This window comes from Thamnophis elegans, chromosome 10 (assembly GCF_009769535.1).
Source record: "Thamnophis elegans isolate rThaEle1 chromosome 10, rThaEle1.pri, whole genome shotgun sequence".
NCBI lineage: Eukaryota > Metazoa > Chordata > Lepidosauria > Squamata > Colubridae > Thamnophis > Thamnophis elegans.
Window position 1 is genome coordinate 40,586,296 of NC_045550.1, and position 19,561 is coordinate 40,605,856.

Sequence of the window (19,561 nt, forward strand, 5' to 3'; positions counted from 1 at the left end):
TTTTAGCTGCGGTGCCTTTTGTAGTTTTGCTTTCTGCAGAGAATTGGGCAATTGTAAACAAAATGTTTGATTCATTTCCAAGTAAGAATTAAAAACAAGTTCTGCAATGAAGTTCAGAGATCTACTCTTAGCTACACCCCAGACTTTGTACTGGCTATTTTTTGTACTTCATAATAGCCAAATTCCTGGGTCAAAATCATTTGCAATACGACTTATGATGAAAGGCGATCTCTATTGTTCTTTTTAAAAGAACAAAAAAGTGATGCATGCTATTGGGCCATATGTAACATTTTAAAGGTTCAGTATTCTTTATCTCATTGGATAACATTCTGATGTAAAACATCAATTAAAGGTGTTCCTATTTAACCTTCTATGCTTGCACCTAAAAGAAATCCTAAAGTCAAGATACTCTCTTGAGGATCTGTTAACATAGCATTGCTTTTTTAGGGGTGGGGGTGGGTGGGTGGGTGCAGCAAAGAGGACAAAAATAATAACCATAGTGTTTTGGGGGATTAAAAAAAATTCATAATGTAGCTTATTTCTTTGTAAACTTTATTATAGTCTCTGATCAATGGTAACCACACCCAGCCCTCCTTAGCTTCAGATACAGTTCTTAATATCTGCTGAGATTTAGCAGTTGTTCATGTATAAAACAAAAATCACTATAGAACAAAACTGTTATGTAATACACCAATACAAAATATTTCATTATCCCTAAAACTAAGCACAATGCTTTTGGCTCAAATGTAAGAGCAATGATATATTGCCATCCATACCATTTCTCTGAAGAAATTGGAGTTTGTTATCTAATTAGCTCTACACAATTTACAAAGACATATGGTTATGGATTTATTGTTACATGTTTTTAAAAGTTGAAAACAGATTTTTTTTAAAGTTGTGGAAATGTGGAAATCATTTGATACCTTTTCTTTTTTAAATATTTGAATAGCCCTATAATTTCTTTAAATATTTGCACTATTTATCTTTCTTCAAAAACTTTAACAAAGGCCAGAGTAAAATACATATACTTAACTGTTAAGTCTGCAAACAGTGTGAGGATTAAACCAAACAAAAGGTAAATAAGTGATCCAATTAAAGTGAATAAGACTTTCATTTTTTTCTTTACAATCTGCTGTATAGACATGGGCCTAGACCAGAGTATTAGGAAGGCCATATACCTTCATGCCACAATGATAATGAATCTTTTGAAAAGTTCATTTGTCTATTAAGCTTTGCACCCTTATACGGTTTAATCACTTACCCATATTTCTTGTTTGCCTTATATTGGTATATCTTCTGTGAACAGTTATAAACAATTATAAACAGCTTTCAATTTCTCTGATATGAGATGCCTCTTTTCTTTAAACCTCTTTAAACACAATTAAAGAAGTAAAATGTGGAATAAGACTACATGAAGAACATTATGAAAATAATATATAAGGGCAAAATTTCAATGGGTGGTATATGTTTATTCAGATGAAGATGAGTTATATTCATCCTCATTAAATGCATGAGAAGCACAGTGATTGTGAGTAACACAGTGTTGCTTTGCTATACTGTTGGCTGCTAGAAGATGACCATTTGCCTTATTGCTAAAGATGCTCCAGCATCTACACATAGAATTTTAACTAGGAATAGAGTAGAATAGAATGCAATGCAATGCAATACAATAACACTTTATTGTCACTTTAAATGTGCACTAATCAGCATACATTATATGCAATACAAAATATTAAAAAGAAAAGAATCAAACAGTGTTTTCCATGTTATACCTAAAACTTACATTTCACTAAATTTTATCATGACCAGCTTGATTCACAGAAAAATATTCATAGCCGGTCAACAAAAAAGACCAAATCCATGTGGCATGTGTGATTAAGGCATTACTAGATTTAAAGACAGAATTTTCAAATGATTTGTCATCATATAAACTCAGACAAATTATAAACTCTGGAAAAACTACCATCGTGCACTGTCCATAGGCAATAAACACAACATACATATTACCTTAACTTAAAAATAGCAGTGCTCCCATTTATTATCAAAGCGGAACCTGATTTTACAGAATTTAACACTAGTTCAGGCAATACATTCCTTTAGGCATATCTAAAATAAATCACAGAATACAATCCAGCATAGCATATTTTAGTTATGGAATACAAAGCGAAAAAGAGATTGTTTTTTCTGTATTCCTCAATTTAGCAATATAGATATATAAAGTCCTGAAAAAGATAACTCTCAACTTTTACTTCATAAGAGCATGCCCTGTCAATCATTGAAGCTGGATTTATTATACTCGTCCCTTCTCCAATTGCAGAATATGACATTTTGTGTTTAACTACACTATATGAAGGAATTATAGAATATTTCCCCCTAGAAGGTTTAAAACATAAAATATGAATTCAATTTTTCTAATTTATATAATTATGATTCCAGAAATGAGACTCTCCTGTAGTATTTCATGAAAGACATTAACTAAATAGCTATTGTCAATTTCTATTCCTCAGCAGAGCTACTAGCCTTCTTTCTTTATAAATTAAACAAGCATGAACAGTCTCATCTCAGTAACATAATTTACTGAAGAAACTTTATGCAGTTTCCTTGCTATCTTCCTTAAGCGCTGTGCTGTAGTGAACAAGACATAGGAATGGTGAGTTGTATTCTATTATATCCCGTTAATTACTGAATCCAGTGAAAAGCGTAGTTTTAATTTAAGCCTAGAAATGGTATAGAAAAACAAAACACAAGCATAACTCTTAAAACCTCACAAAGATAAGATTTAATTCCTTGTATTTAGAAAAAAAAGGATGCTTTGATATCACGTTGCATTAATGCAGTATTTTTTTAATGCGGTGTTCTAGGATTTACAAAAGCAGAGAAAACACTGACATAATGGTGAAATATGGATTGAGAGAACTATTCCTATTACAAAAAGTGTAACTTCAAGAATAGCTCAGCTGAGACCAGATTTTTCCTCATCTCTGTTATTTACATATAACACCTATTTTTTTCTATCACTTTCAGGATAGTCAGACATAAACAACTTTTTCATACACCCTCTTCTATTTGTTAAATATGACTATCTACCTTTTATTTGCAGCTATCTTAGATTTCAACACTAGTCATACAGGTTTTTGAGTAATGAATTGAAAAAAAACTGTCTGACAGATGTATAGATTTTCCACAGAACTGCTAAAATATGCAGATAGATCATTTTTCCTAATTAGCAGGATGACAGGAAGAATGACTGATGAGGCCATTTGAAATAGTAACCAATTTAAATATCACAGATTGTTTATGAGTTCTAAATCTCCAATTTCAGAAATTTCAAAGTACCAATTAGTTGTATAATCTGCCAGCTTTTATAAATCACTCAATACTTTCATCCTCATGCAATCTGACATCATTAGAAATATTTCACTAACATGAGGTTTTGTACTTAATCTACAAATGCAAAAAATGGTCACTTTACCTGCAACATAATTTTCTAAAGCTTTAGGCACTAGTTGTTTTAAAATCTTCTGATGAGCATTGGCCTGTCTCTGGGCTAAGTGACATTCTTATTTGTTTCAATACTTTATTGTCATCATGGATTTCAAAAGCATCATTAAAACTGAACATGTATTCAAATCTGCAAAAGATAAAAAGTAGTAGAGGATACTTCCTATAGAACTTGACTGCATTTTCTAAATTGTACATTAATACATGCCCACATACAATTATATTTCCTTGATTACTTCATAACTCAAAGATATTTAAAATATAACTAGGTTCGGCTAAAGCTATATATGCATTTGTGCAATTGCCATCTCAGCAGGTTCAAGTGCTATTTTTCTAATTAAAACACATTTTTCATACCAGGCAATAGGAGTTGATAAGCTTTTCTACCTCATTAAACAAGTTTGAAATTGAATAAAAAGGAACTTGGTTAGGCCGGAACCTTTTCTTGAACTAAATCCAAGGGATTTAAATGTCAACAGCAAAATACATTTTCTCCTCCTTTCATCTTGATGATGAAAATAGCACTTAGCATAGCTCTTCAATGCTTTAAGAAAATCTGTTCTTGAAAAATATTTTTCGTAGCCGCATTATTGGAAATACTATAACACTATACAACATTACAACATTTTCAGTATAATTTAAGGTCACCATGGTCCAATCTTCTTCTTCCACGCTGGCGTCTCCACCCAGCTGCTTCCGGACAGGTGTGAAAGTACAGAGACCTTGGCTTCTAGTAAAGAATGAAAAACAGTACATTCCACAATCCTACTCCTTCTATTCCCCACTCCCATTGACTATACTAATGAAACAGCATAAGGAAATAAGAGAAAGTGTGGCAGGCCAAAATTCTAAAAGGAATATAAATGCAGGCCTGACACAGCTTATATGTTATAATAAAGGTGGAAAGAATTCTGAATCTGGTTTATTTTAAAACTCAAAAACCTGACACTTCAACAGGAGACTGTAAATTTTTTATGTTCACTGTATGATGCTAGGTGTTCGTTATTATTACCTTTAAAACTCTAAAGCCCTACCTGGCATAGGACATGCTCCAAGGACCTTCTTTTTAAGCTTGTCATCTTAAGGATGCCTTTTCTGTGATTGCCTCTGCTCTCTGGAATGATCAATTCCCCTCCCCATATACCACAGTGTCAACTCTTCTCACCTTTAAAAAAACTATTAAGACCCGGCCCTTGCCCTGGGCCAGTTGAATGGGGCTCCCTTTGTTTCCTATGTGCTTGGTTGAAATTTTGCAGTTGTTTCTTGTACATTGTATTGTTATTTGGGTTTATTTCAGATATTGAATATTTGCCCAACTATATACGCAGCAAAATTATTGGGGAGGCATTACCTACCGATGTCTTTATTTTAGGGAGTTTTCAACTATATGTTTAGAGCAGTGTTGGCAAACATTTTCGGCAGCAAGTACCAAAACAGGACTGTGCATGAAGGGGAGCGCCAGAAACCAGAAGAGCAGCTCCCTGGCACACACACATCGGAGTGCTGGAAATTGGAAGAGTACTTATCTGGCACATGTGCATGCTGGTCACCTGGTCTTCCGGTTTCTGGAATGCATGCGTGCATGAAGACAGCTGACCAGCGTGCCAGAAACGGGAAGAGCAATGGCTGGTGTGCCCAAAGAGATGTTTCTGCATCCCACTTCTGGCACACGTGCCATACGTTCGCCATCACGGGTTTAGAGAGATCCTTTGCTCACTTTGAAAGCACCCTTCCAAACTGTTTGCTTATTGATATGAATCTTTCTTAAATTAGGCAAACTCTTGCATTACAAAATTGTTTTAAGCAATATGAACCATAGTGAAAACAAACCATATTGCATACACATTGACTTATCTTGAGTACCTGCATGTAGACATGTAAGACATGAAACCTGAAGACACAGTTTTGCCAGTGGGCTTGGGGACGCCAGGTTATATGGAGCCCGTCAAGTAGTTTGTTGAGAGCTGTTACTGGAGGGGGCCTTAGTAAATATTGGGTTTTGTATTTGCAGTTTTATCTCTGTAAACTCTGTAAGAATCACCATGAGTGAATTGGGTGGCCTTATAAAAAAAATGAATAAAGAACTAAATAAATAAAATATAAGTTATTATTATAACTATGGCTCCTATGTAAATATATACAAATGAAATGTAAAATTCATATTAATCCTGTCCTTGTAGCGGAAATTACTATATTCAACCATCTACAGTCTCTATGCCTTCCCCCGAGGTTTTTGGCATTTTTTTAGCTGTGTTTATAGGAAGCCTTATCCATTTGATCTCCTTTGAAATAATGTTCATTATCGTCAACACATTGAGAGCAAACTCTCTAATATTCTTTTGATAGTAAGCCTACTGATAGTAAACAGTACTGATAAATAAATCAGCAACTCATTACAACTGTTTAAAATAGTTAAAATCCATGTAATATAATTATATAAACAAGCTTTCATAAAACTACTGTAAACACACTATTACTATAAATCACAAAGCTATTCAAAGGCCTGAAATGAAAGTCACAAGTGCAATTACATGAACTATCCAACTCTTTTTTCATGATGATACATTTAAAAACCACTTTATGATTAATACAGTATGCTTAGTTAGCTTTCAAGTGTGGAACGCGAAGGAAAAATGTGAATAAAATGAATTGTTCTGAAGTTTGTTACACAAATAGATATGCAACAAGCTATAATAACATATTTGGCATTTTATGCAATTATCAAGTCCTTCCAAAGAACCTAAGATACTGTTATTATCACTTATATTTTAATCATTTATTATCTTATCCACCATTTTAATATACAACTCAAGGGAATAAACATACATAATACTCCTGCTTCCTATTTCCTACAATAACCCAATGAGATGTGTGGGCTGAGAGTGAATAGCCTGATGTCATTCAGCTGGCTTTCACACCTAAGGTGGGACTTGAACTAAGTCTCAAACTGTACTTTATACCAAACTGGCTTTAAAATGTTTCTTATTTCACTGGAAATGAGGCAAATGTAAGGAGAGCTGATATTTTGCTGTTGCTATTGTTAAAAATCAGAATCTCTGCTTACAAGGTATGTTTTTCTCGGTCAATGTCTAGGTTTGTGGCCTATATGGACAAGAAAATGTTCTTAGCACTTAAAACAGAATATTAGTTTTGACTCAAAAACAGTCTTGTGTTTAATTTGGCTTAATTTTTTGTCACTAAATTGGATTGTCTGTAACCAGAAAGCAGATTTCTATCTTGAAGCCAAAAGCCAAATGTTTATGTTTGACCTAGTGTTTCGGAAACTGCATTCATTTTCCAGAACCATAATGCAAATTTTAAAATAAACCCATTTATTCACCAAAGATGGATTTTTTTAATGGGGAATGATACAGGGGAAGTTTTTAAAATTCAAAAAGAACTCAGCATTTCAAACAATACTGGTATTTTCATTTCTGATGTCACATATCACATTGATCTTCTGGAAGGCAAATATGATTCAGAAATGTTGATACTGTTTTAATATTATTTTCTTATATTAAAGGCTGTAGTTATGCAGAACATCTTATTTGAATTTAAATCAACTTTTTTTGTGAATAAGATTTTATTTAGTCTGAGAAAGCTGTGTTTCCTCTTGAATCCGGAACAGATGCTACCCATAAGTTTTATGCCTTTGCTTTTGCTCTACTGCCATCTGCTGTAAAGATAAAGGATACTGATTGCAAGATAAATTCTTATAAAGAACTAGTTCAAAATACAGCTCAAAATTACCATGGCCCTTGTCCCAAAGGTGCTTTTTTCAGGGGCAACTTGACTTTCTGGTTTTTCTTTGAAGACGTTTTGTTTCTCATCCAAGAAGCTTCAGCTCTGAGAAATGAGCTGAAGAAGCTTCTTGGATGAGAAGCGAAATGTCTTCAAAGAAAAACTAGAAAGTCCAGTTGCCTCTTGAAAAAAACATCTTTATGACAACCATGACCTGGATGACTGAGAATATCCATAGATAGCTTGATCTTTGTCCTTCCATTTAATTTCAAGGAAATTAACAAAATTTGCTGCATAGAACAGGCGTGTTAAACCCAGGGCCTGTGGGCCACATCTGGCCTGCAATATGGTTAGTTGCAGGCCACGCAGCCATCTTGGAAACTGCAAGGGGCCGTCCTGTGTCATCTCAACCTGTCCCACCCATCCCAGCAGGCAGGCACACAGGAGGCAGAAAGTGCAGGGAGACTGGCCGTACTCATTGGCCTCACCCCGTCTGGCCTCTTGCCTTTGCGCCCAGTTTCACCTTGCTTCGGCCTGTGGCAGCAACAGCAGCAGCAGCCTTGAGGAGGAAATATGTGTGGTCGGGAGCCCCCTCAGAGAAGCCGGGCTGGGTAGGGTGCCAGGGGAGGTGGCAGGCAAAGCCTGCTTGCGCGTGACTGTTTCTGATGTCTGGAAGGTGAGCTGGCAGGGCATCAATGCTTGCGTGCAGCTGGGAAGGGTGCCCAGGGTATTGAATGGGGCGTGGCGGGAGGGGCAGCTGAACTGCATTAACTGCAATGGGAAGGGGGAGTGAAAATAGGAAACTGCAATGGGCAGGCAGCAGTGGGTGAGCGCCAAAGCCTCATCCATCAGACAAGCCTCACCATTTTGGGGGGCGGTCGTGCAGGCAAGCAGCAAGGCCGGCACAACTTCTATAATTACAGGGGTCTGGGAGTGGCATGGCAGGCAAATGGAGGTGGCACGCGCTTGGGGGTAGCCGAACTGCCTATTAGGTGTGAGGCCGGAATGGTAATGGCGGGACTCCTCCAAACTGTATACCACCTCCGTTCGCCTACCTGCGTAGTCCCCCCCAGGCACCTCAACCGCAATGCCAGAAGCCACACCGGCCTTGTTGCTTGCCTGCATGACTCCCCCCCCCACCGTATAGTGAAGCTCCTCTGATGGGTGAGGCTTTGGCGCTTGCTATAGTCTCTTCCTCTGCTGGAGATCTCTGGATCCCCCCTTCCAGCCTTGTCTGGCCCAATGGTCAGGTCGAATTGGCCAGGCCAACATGGTCACATGACCACTCAGTCATGCCCACCTGGTCCTGAGGGCACTCATAATACTGATTATGATTAACCCTAACTCTTGCCGTTTGCCTGTGTGACCCCCCCCTAACCCCCCTGTATTTTCAGAAGCTGTGCCAGCCCCTGAAGTAGGTGAATAGCAGTGATGCACAGCAAGCCAACTATCTGATCCTGCCTGCCTGTCAACAGGAGCTCAGAGGCGAGAGGCTGGGCAGGGAGAGGTCAATGAGCATGGCCATTTTCTATGCACTTTCTGCCTCCGGTGCGCCTGCCTGCCTGGATGGGGTGGGCCAGGCTAAGGCGATGCGAGCCGGCGATGTGGGCCGGCCCCTTGCAGTTTCCAGATCCAGCCGCATGGGCTGGATCTGACCCGCAGGCCTTAAGTTTGAAACCCCTGAAATAAGACATACAGATATACATATTTCAAGGAGCGATTAGACACAAGCAAGCAATGAATATAGGATTCAACAACTTAGAAACATTTGATGAGATACCACATAAATGTTCTAATGTCTGTAATCTCCAAGTTCTTGAAAAGTCAGGAAATAAAAAAATATAATTCTGCATCACCATGATGTCCAGAACTGAACTGACAGGAAACAGACTGTCTATGAAATTCATCATGTACTGTACGTAAGTGAAAAATTGTCAAAAATGACTCATTTGATTTCAACAAAGGAAGTTACAACAGAGAACAGTTAAACAGAAACAGAATTAAAATAAGATTGATAAAAACAGAAATGGTTAAACATTATTCAAATATCTACCATTGTCAAATAAACGTTGAATTAAAGGCTCTGGGTAGGATTGTGTCCATGTGACCTCTCCTAACCCATGGACCTCTTTGTCCAACATGGTATATAGAGAAATTGAGAGGGATGACATGAAGAGATGCCTAGAGCGCTGCTGGCAGAAAACAAACTCAAGAGGACGTGGGCAAGACCTGCTATTAAAGCCTAACTCATGGTGATTCAAGTAGTGAAGCATAAGTACTTCTCCACACTGTGTCTGCAGTGATCAGCCAGCAATCCTTTTTATAGTGAGCTGCCTTCTCCTGGGTAAGGAAGCTAGAGATCCACCAGAAGAGGTGTGCTGAATGTTGATTTTCTAGAAGACAAAATTTCACAGCTTCATTCCCAGTTAGATGCTGTGGTTGATGGTTCAATGGAGGCACTTGTGGAGGTTCTTGCTGTTATCTGGGAATGGTTTGAGCTCTGAAGAAGGGCGAAGTCAGCTGGCCAGCACTTGCATGTGCACTGGAGCTGACAGGGCAACGCCTCACGTGCCCTAACAAATAGCTCCGTGTGCCACCTGTGACACGCATGCCATAGGTTCGCCATCATGGGCATAGTATGTAAACAAAGCCTCTGTAAGGGTCTAATTTGTCTCTTGCTGGAATAATTAAAATGGCAACTGAAAAGGGATGGAAAATTAGAAGATACATATTCACATCCAGATTGCACTTGTAGAAATATTTATGAATCAATATAAAATGTAGAGGAGTTTCCAAAATGTTTACTTTACTGTTCTGATAAAAATTGTTTCCATTGAAAGCATGCTAGTAGAGGATCTGAAAACTAATTGATCATTATTTCATTGGTAGATACTGTATATTCTTATCTGAAAAGGAAAGAGGTCAATATAAATCAATTCAAATGTTTGCTGATTTAAAAATATATCAAATTTCTCCCGATTTCAAGGTCTTACACAACTATGACATTTTATCTGTTTTTGTCTTCTTAATAAGATTCTGCAGTTAACAGATGCATAGGGGCCTCACAGAGCATACTGGTTGGGTGGTAGTACTTGTGAGAAATATCTGGGCATCCTGATAATGACAAATTAAATAGGAGCCCGGAGTGTGTTGCAGCTGCCAAAAGAACTCAGACCATCTTGAATTTTGCTGCAACAAAGTTGCAACAAAGATCACCAGAAAGTAAGGATTCTGCTCTATGCAGCTATTTTATTTATTTATTTATTTAAAACTTTTATATGCCACCCAATCCCAAAGGACTCCGGGCGGCCTACAAACAAAATATAAAAAAACATAAAAACAATACAATTTAAAACAACAATCGTCCATCAAATTCATTCTAGTCGGGGCCGGACCTCAATAGTTAGGTCAACAGGCCCAGGCCCGCCGGAACAGCCAAGTTTTTACGGCTTTCCTGAAGGCCATCAGAATGGGGATGGTCCGGATTTCCGGGGGGAGCTAGTTCCAAAGAGTCGGAGCAGCCACCGAGAAGGCTTTCCTCCGAGGGCCCGCCAGCCAACATTGTATGGCCGACGGCACCCGGAGGCCCAATCTATGGGATCTTACTGGTCGCTGGGAGGTATGCCTGCTCAGCACCTCCCCCCAACTGACATTAACCCTTCCAGCCATTTCAAACGCTTGGGCCTTGCCCTTTTTTGCTGGACTCCGCAGAGGAGATCAAGAACACTAAGTTTTTCCTCTCTTGCGCAGTGCGCAAAAAAAACTTTTTAGGAATGCGGTGTGACTGGTATGTTTGATTAATGATTGTACCCACTTTTTTAACCTCATTATTGTTGTATTTTTTGTGTTTTAACTTACTTATGTGGGGAATGCATGGATGAGTGGCTGTGTTTGTGTGAGAGGATGACTGATTCTGAGGGCCTGTCGGGGAACGCGGGAGCCATAGGGGTGGTTGGTGGGACTACAGACACGGGAGTGGGCCGGAGCATTACGGTCTTAACAGGGAGGGGCAGATATGGCGGGGACTTTAGGGCTGGCCATTACCGGGGAAGGAGGGCTCGCTACGTTACAGAGATCCCTCCTTCCGGCCCTATGAGTCCCACTCCAAGGCCAGATGGCGCGAGTAATCAGGACCCTGGTTTCAGGCTGCTGTCGCTAAATGCCAGGTCTGTAGTTCACAAGGCTCCCCTTGTCCGGGACTTAATTTTAGACGAGAGGGCAGACCTGGCATGTATTACTGAAACCTGGCTGGGCCCGGAGGGAGGAGTCCCCCTCGTAGAGATGTGCCCAGAGGGTTTTCAGGTGCTACATCAGCCGCGATCCCAGGGAAGGGGTGGAGGTGTGGCTATTGTTATCCGAGAGTCTCTAGTACCTCGTAGGATCCCTGCTCTGGAACTTGTCGGGTGTGAGTCCTTGCTGGTGAAGTTGGACCTCAAGGGTCAAGTGGGCCTGCTGTTAACGTACCTGCCTCCCAACAGCGTTGCAGCAGCCCTCCCCTCGCTCCTCAAGTCGGTAGCCGAGCTGGCAATTGAGTTTCCCAGGCTTATGGTTCTGGGGGATTTCAACTTGCCTTCGCTCGGTGAACACTCTGATGGAGCGCAGGAATTCATGGCTTCCATGACAGCCATGGGCTTGACCCAAGTAATCCGGGGCCCAACTCACTCGGCAGGTCACATGCTCGACCTCGTATTTCTCTCGGAGCAGTGGAGTTGTGATCTTGGTCTGAGGGGTAGTGAGATCTTACCCCTGTCATGGTCGGACCACTACCTACTGAGGCTTGACTTTTGGAGACCAAACCCCCACTGTAGGGAGGAGGAACCGGTTAGGTGGTTCCACCCCAGGCGACTTATGGACCCGTTGGGCTTTCAGACGGAGCTTGGGGTTATTCCTGATACTCTCGCCCACAGTCCGGCGGAGACTCTGGTTGCTGCCTGGAATTCAGCAGCGACAGAGGCTCTTAACCGGATTGCGCCTTTACGGCCGATCCGAGGCAGTGGATCCAGGAGGGCTCCTTGGTTTACTGAGGAACTCCGGGAGATGAAGCGCCGAAAGAGATGCCTAGAGCAACGATGGAGATCCAGTAAGTCCGAGTCAGACCGAGCACTTTTAACATCCAGCATCAGAGTTTACATCCGGGCAATGAGGACGTCAAAAAGAACACACATTGCCTCTCTGATTGCTTCCGCTGAGTCGCGCCCAGCCGCCTTGTTCAGGATAACCCGTTCCCTCCTAAATAGGAGGGACACGAGTGATCCTTTGCAAGGCAGAGCTGAGGACTACGTCCAATTCCTCGCGGATAAAGTTGCTCGGCTTCGGGCGGACCTGGACTCCAATCTTGCAGAACCAGCTGAGGCACCAGGGGATAATCTGGTAGGACATCACTGGATTGATTTTCAGGCTGTTACCCCTGAGGACGTGGACAAGGCCATGAGAGCTGTAAGTGCCTCCACATGTATACTGGACCCGTGCCCCTCCTGGCTGGTTGTTAACAGCAGGGAGGTGACACGGGGCTGGATCCAGGCGGTTGTTGCCGCCTCCCTTCGGGAGGGGGTCTTTCCCCCCGCATTAAAGGCGGCGGTGGTGAGACCCCTCCTGAAGAAGCCATCTCTGGATGCAGCCGTCCTAAACAACTATCGTCCAGTCTCCAACCTCCCCTTTGTGGGGAAGGTTGTTGAGAAGGTGGTAGCCTTTCAGCTCCAGCGGTCCTTGGAGGAAACCACTTATCTAGATCCCTTCCAGTTGGGTTTCAGGCCTGGCTACAGCACGGAAACCGCTTTGGTCGCATTGATCAATAATCTCTGGAGAGCCAGGGATGGAGGTCACACCTCCATCCTGGTGCTCCTTGACCTCTCGGCGGCTTTCGATACCATCGACCATGGTATCCTTCTGCGACGACTGCGGGAGGTGGGGATGGGAGGCACTGTCTTACGGTGGTTCTCCTCTTACCTCTCGGACAGGTCGCAGTTGGTGTTGGTCGGAGGGCAGAGATCGACCCCTAGGCCCCTAACGTATGGGGTGCCGCAGGGTTCGGTCCTGTCCCCCCTCCTCTTTAATATCTACATGAAACTGCTGGGTGAGATCATTCGACGGCACGGGATAAAATACCACCAGTATGCGGACGATACTCAGTTGTATCTGTCCGCCCCGTGCCAACTCAATGAAGCGATTGACGTGATGTGCCAGGGCCTTGAGGCTGTTAGGGACTGGATGGGGGTTAACAAGCTTGTACTCAATCCAGATAAGACCGAGTGGCTGCTGTGCTTCCCTCCTACTAATTGGCCAAGTGTTCCACCTCTCAGGCTGGGGGGTCAAACAGTACACCCCTCAGACAGGGTCCGCAACTTGGGAGTCCTCCTGGACCCACAGCTGACTTTTGAACACCATTTGTCAGCTGTGACCAGGGGGGCATTTGCCCAGGTTCGCCTGGTGCACCAGTTGCCTCTCTACCTGAACCGGGAGGCTCTCACAACAGTCACTCGCGCCCTTGTGACCTCCAGACTGGATTACTGCAACGTGCTCTACATGGGGCAGCCCTTGAAGAGTATTCGGCGACTTCAGCTTGTCCAGAATGCAGCCGCGTGAGCGATCGTGGGTGCACCTCAGTTCACCCACGTAACACCTATCCTCCGCGAGCTGCACTGGCTGCCTGTTGGTCTCCGGGTACGCTTCAAGGTGCTAGTCGTCACCTATAAAGCCCTCCATGGTATTGGACCTGGGTACTTAAGAGACCGCCTACTGCCAATTACCTCCACTAGACCACAGACTAGGCCTCCTCCGAATTCCATCAGCCGGCCAGTGTCGACTGGCGACTACCCGGAGGAGAGCCTTCTCTGTGGCTGCTCCGACCCTCTGGAACGAACTCCCCGTGGAGATTCGTACCCTCACCACCCTCCAGGCCTTCCGCATAGCCCTTAAAACCTGGCTGTTCCGACAGGCCTGGGGCTAAAGACTCGCTGCCCCATTCCGAATGGTACGATTGTTGTGTTTTTAACTATGTATGGTTTTTCTGTTTCTGTTACTTTGTTTGTATTTTCCCCTCCCTTTTGAGTTGTGAGCTGCCCTGAGTCCCTTCAGGGAAAAGGGCGGCATACAAATAAATTAAATTAAAAAAAAAATTAAAAGGCGGTCTCGAAGGTATCCTGGCCCTAAGCCATGTAGGGCTTTAAAGGTGATAACCAGCACCTTGAATTGAGTCCGGCAGCCAGTGCAGTTCATGGAGGATAGGTGTAACGTGGGTGTACCTCGGCGCACCCACTATCACCTGCGTGGCCGCATTCTGAATTAACTGCAGTCTCCGAACACTTTTCAAGGGTAGCCCCATGTAGAGCGTGTTACAATAATCCAGCCTCGAGGTGACAAGGGCATGAGTAACCATTAGAAGCACATCCCGATCCAAATAGGGCAGCAATTGGTGCACTAGGTGAATTTGGGCAAAAGCCCCCCTGGTCACAGCCGACAGATGATGTTCCAATTTCAGCTGCGAATCCAGGAGGACTCCCAAATTGCGGACCCTCTTTGAGGGGCGTAAATTTTCTCCCCCCAGGGTTAAGGATGGACTGTCCAAACAGTCCTTCGGGGGCAACATCCAAAGCCACGCAGTCTTATCGGGATTGAGCACAAGTTTGTTCACCCCCATCCAGACCCTAACAGCCTCCAGACATCGGCACATCATGTCCACCGCTTCACTGAGCTGGCAAGGGGCAGAAAGATATAATTGAGTATCATCAGCATATTGATGATACTTTACCCCGTGGTGTCACATGATCTCACCCAGTGGCTTCATGTAGATGTTAAATAGGAGGGGGGACAGGACCGAACACTGCGGCACGCCACACTCGAGGGGCCTAGGGGTCGACCTCTGCCCCCCGACCAACACCGACTGCGACCTGTCAGAGAGGTAAGAGGAGAACCACCATAATACAATGCCTCTCACTCCCACCTCCCCCAGGTGTCGCAGAAGGATACCATGGTCGATGGTATCGAAAGCCGCTGAGAGGTCAAGAAGCACCAGGATAGAGGAATGTCCTCTATCCCTAGCCCGCCATAGATCATCGGTCAGGGCAACCAAAGCAGTTTCCGTGCTGTATCCGGGCCTGAAACCAGACTGATAGGAGTCTAGATAATCCGTTTCTTTCAAGGTCCGTCAGAGTTGAAGCGCCACCACCTTCTCAACAACCTTCCCTAAAAAAGGAAGGTTGGAGACGGGACAATAGTTTTTCAAAACAGCTGGGTTCAGGGAAGGCTTCTTGAGGAGGGGTCTCACCACTGCTTCCTTTAATGGTTGCGGGAAAAACCCCTCCTGCAAAGATGCATTGATAATCGTCTGGAGCCAGCCTCGTGTCACCTCTCTGCTGGTCGAAACCAACCAGGAGGGGCACGGGTCTAATAAACAGGTGGAGGCATTCATTGCTCCCATGGCCTTGTTCACTTCCTCTGGGGTGACAAATTCAAACTCATCCCAAAAAATCTGATTAAGACTAGCCCTCGGCATCTCGGCTGGCATTGCCCAAATGGAGTCCAGGTCTGTCCGAATCTGAGTGATTTTATGCGACAGAAACTGAACAAACTCCTCAGCTCTACCCTGCAAGGGTTCCCCCACCTCCTCACCTTTCAGGGGAGAGTGGGTCACCCTAAATAGGGCGGCTGGGTGAGATTCCACGGACGCAATAAGAGCGGAGAAATGCGCACATTTTGCCGCCTGTATCGCCACTAGATAAGTCCTAATAAAGGCTCTTAGTGATCGATCAGACTCAGAGTTACTAGCCCTCCAACATCGCTCTAGGCGTCTCTTTTGGCGCTTCATCTCCCGGAGTTCCTTGGTAAAGCAAGGTGCCTTCCTGGAGCCGCTGCCACGGAGAGGCCTCAAAGGCGCAATCTGATCCAATGCTCCAGCCACTGCACTATTCCAGGCAGCGACCAAAGACTCGGCCGGATTGCGGACAAGGGAGTCAGGTATCTCTCCAAGCTCCTTCTGAAACCCCTCAGGGTCCATCAGGCGCCTGGGGCGTAACCACTTAGTCGGCTCCGCCTCCCTGCAGTGGGGGGGATAGTGTCCTGAAATCAAGCTTCAGCAAGGAGTGAGCTGACCGTGACAAGGGCAAGGTCTCTATTCCCCTTAAATCAAGATCATGTCTCCACTGCCCCGAGAGAAATACAAGGTGAAGCGTGTGTCCCGCCCTATGAGTCGGACCCTGAACTACCTGGGTCAGGTCCATGGTTGTCATGGAAGCCATGAACTCCTGTGCTCCATCAGAGCATTCACCGAGAGACGGCAGATTAAAGTCCCCCAATACCATAAGTCTGGGGAACTTCACTGCCAACCCGGCTACTGCCTCTCGTAGCACAGGCAGGGATATCGTGACACAGCTGGGAGGCAGGTACGTCAACAGCAAGCCCAATTGAACCCTTAGGTCCAACTTCAAGAGGAGAGACTCAGACCCCACAATCTCTGGGGCAGGGATTCTGCGAGGAACTAACGACATTCGGACGATAACTGCTACTCCCCCACCCCTTCCCTGGTGTCGTGGTTGGTGGAGCACCTGAAACCCATCTGGCCACATTTCTGAGAGGGGAACAACCCCCTCTTGGCCCAGCCAGGTTTCGGTTATACATGCCAGGTCTGCCTCCTCATCCATTATTAAATCTCGGACAAGGGGAGCTTTATTCACAACCGACCTGGCATTTAGCAACAACAACCTGAGACTGGGGCCCTGTACTCCTCTGACACCAGATCCTTGAGTTGAGCCTGAGGATCCGGAACAAGCAATCGCTGTAATGTAGCGAGTCCTTGTTCCCCGATAATGGCTAGCCCAACAGCTTCCCCCTATCCCCGTAGACCCCTCCCTCTCTCCCTCGGCCCCCCTTCTTCCCGGCAGGTCATATATTCCATTCACACCAGGCCAGATGAGTCTGGGCCCCCTTCCACTTCTGCATTCAGCGGAGGGGACTCCAGGCCGCATCCCTAGTCCTACCATACTTACCGATCAAACACTCTCTTCAAACACACCCCACACTAATTACTCAAATACAATGCAATAAATTAAAAGTGGGACATTTTCTCTCAAACATTCATACTATTTTCTTATAGCAAATTTGCTACTCTTAAAAAAGCAACCGAATCTAGAGGCTATGGTTGCAATCCAATCCATATATACATATACATATACAAGGGCAGAGGCTAGAAGAGCCCAGAAGAAGAAAGGTTAACGTGAAGAAGTCCCCCCGATCCAGCCTGTGCATGGAAATCTCAGTCCAGGAGAAAGCAAGAAAAGAGTTCACCTCTGCATGGGGTCCTGAGGATGCCGGCATTGCCATGTTTATTTTTTCTCGTATTTTGCTTTGTTTTGCCATGGAAGAAAGCAGTAGGAAAGTACATGATATTACAATTGGAAGCACTATAGTGGAACGTGGAACCATTGTAAGATTCAAAATCTTGTGTGGAAACACCCTTGGATACAAGTCATATATTATGGCTTCTTTCTTTTCAGGGATATTTCTTTTTGATGCAGGTACTTATCAATCTGTCAAATAGGTTATGTTTCTTTATATCATATAGAGTTAATCAAAATTTCAGGATTCGTGTTCACGAATGAAAGGACAGAGAGAACTGTGATGTTATGTACTTTGTTTATAATGTGCACATGAAATGAGATTTATTCTTTGCATTGGACTGTGCTAAAATATTGCAATAGCCCACTTATATGGCATTATAGAAACTATCTCAAAAAAGGCAGCTCAGATATGAAAGTCATGAGAGAAATGCATGTTAAAAAGATTGAGTATTTTCAAGATGGGGACTTCAACGTTCTTAATATAACCCAGGCTTGTTTTATAGATACCTCCTTGAAACATGTCATTTTTACTTCTTGGCTTTGCTAACTATATGGGACTTTGACAACAATAAACCTTAACATCAAGGAAAATATGAGAGGTTCAAAATATATTGGTGTGGCATTGGAAGCTAAGGAGAGTTGGGCCTGGTTACTATTTGGATGGGAGATTTCACAGAAATTCTGCATCCATGAATGATCTAAGAAATTGAATATATTCCAGAAGAAAGCAATGTTAACCCCTTCTCTATTGCTGGAAATTATATACTGTATTTTTCGGAGTATAAGATGCACCTTTTTCCCTCAAAAGAGGCTGAAAATCTGGGTGTGTCTTATACACTAAATACAGCATTTTTTGCCTCCTGAACCCCCCCCCCCCTTTCACCAAAATGGCTGTGCATAGCCTTTAGGAGCCTTGCAGAGTGATCCTGGGGGCTAGGGAGGGCAGAAATGAGCAAAAAGTTGGTTGTTTTTTGGTCAATTTCCTCCCCCCCTGCCCCCAGGAGCACTCTATAAGCCTCCTGAAGGCTATGCATGCCCATTTTTGCAAAAAAGGGGCCATTTTTAGGAGGTCTGCAGAGTGCAAATTTTTTTTTAAAAAAATTGCATCTTCAAAACTTTGATGCGTCTTATACTCCAGTATGTCTTATACTCCGAAAAATACAGTAAGTGTATTCAATAGTCACCTGAAATTAAGTCTCAGCTTAAAGAAAACATTACTTTTTATTGCAATTACAGTTAAAAGTTTCATGGAGCAATTCTGTAACTCTTTATTTGTCCACCAAATTCAGTGGCATTGAATTCTTGAGCTGCACCCAAGTCAGAAGAAGACATAACAGTACCTTACTGATGAAATTGGAAACCAGGGGAATTCAGCTCAAAGCAATTAAGCAGAACAGATTTTTCTCCATTTACACCCAATTCCTTTCTGAGTTACCATTTTTACAGCACAGAACAAAGCTTGCAAGGATATAAAACTATTAATGCACAATGATTCGTCTTGAAGGCCATACTTAAATACAATAAGAGTCTGTTTTATTTATAGTTTCAAAATATTTTGAGACTGGAATGTATATTTACAAGTGAGTATTCAGTATATACATCTGAAGTAATAGATCACAGTATAAATTAAAGCAGCTTTGATTTAGCACTTTGTAACAGCTAGTTTCAATTTACAAAACATATATTATGAAAATATAAGCACAAAATACAGTTCTTAGGTATATAATATTGTACAGATTGCTTGAACAGAGTAGTGATTCAAATTAATCAGTACATTAATTCAGAACAATACAATGATCTTTATTACAGAATTAAAAATATATTAAATATATATTTTTAGAAACTGTTCTTTCAATTAAATAGCACATAATGAATATTCTACCAGAGGACTTGCCTATTTGGGGTGGGTGGATGGAGGGATCTTTCCGGCTCTTGTGACCAGACATAGATCAGTCCTATAATTCACATACAGTAATCTAGTTACTATA